This window comes from Phyllostomus discolor, chromosome 5, assembly GCF_004126475.2.
Source record: "Phyllostomus discolor isolate MPI-MPIP mPhyDis1 chromosome 5, mPhyDis1.pri.v3, whole genome shotgun sequence".
Taxonomy (NCBI): domain Eukaryota; kingdom Metazoa; phylum Chordata; class Mammalia; order Chiroptera; family Phyllostomidae; genus Phyllostomus; species Phyllostomus discolor.
This window is the reverse complement of record NC_040907.2, coordinates 136,285,752-136,286,387: the sequence shown is the minus strand read 5'-3', so window position 1 is coordinate 136,286,387 and position 636 is coordinate 136,285,752. Positions and strand designations below refer to the sequence as shown.

Sequence of the window (636 nt, the reverse complement as noted above, 5' to 3'; positions counted from 1 at the left end):
GCAAAACTGAAACTCCGTGTTCTCCCCTCTCCCAGCCCTTAGAAACCACCATTCTACTTTCCATTTCTATGACTTTGACTACTCCAGTTACCTCAGATATGTGGAACCATACAGTATTTGTCTTTTTGTGACTGGCTTATTTCATTTTGCATTATGTCCTTGGGATTCATGCATCTTTTAGCATGTATCTGAATTTTCTTCTTTTCTAAGATTGAAGACATACAGGTTTGCAAAAGTAATTGTGGTGTTAGATAGAAATATATTAGCCCCAGAAGCTAATGAGGTGGTCCATTCTAACATAGTACAGTGTTAACAAAAAATTGAAGGCATGGGTTTTTACAGGCTAAGGAATGTTGTGTTATCATCCTTAGAGTTAAACAAAGTCCCCCTTGCAGTCTTAGGAACAGGGGAGGGAAAGAAAAAGGAAAAAAAAAAGAAAATAGGAGAGGAATATTGAAGACGAAAGGTTTTTGAAAAGGAGAAAGACATACAGATAAGGAATTAGGAATACACACTTTATCTTATTTTCCCCTTGGCAGTCAGAAGTAACTGTTTGCCTTTTCCAAGATACACATGCACACACACACACACACACACACATGCACATACACACATATAGACCTATATATGTCTATA

General features: G+C 37.1%; 1 pseudogene; it reads left to right on the top strand.

Annotated features, from left to right (window-relative positions):
- The first annotated feature begins 211 nt into the window (after positions 1–211).
- On the top strand, positions 212–309 carry LOC114498286 (annotated as a pseudogene).
- The last annotated feature ends 327 nt before the right edge of the window (positions 310–636 follow it).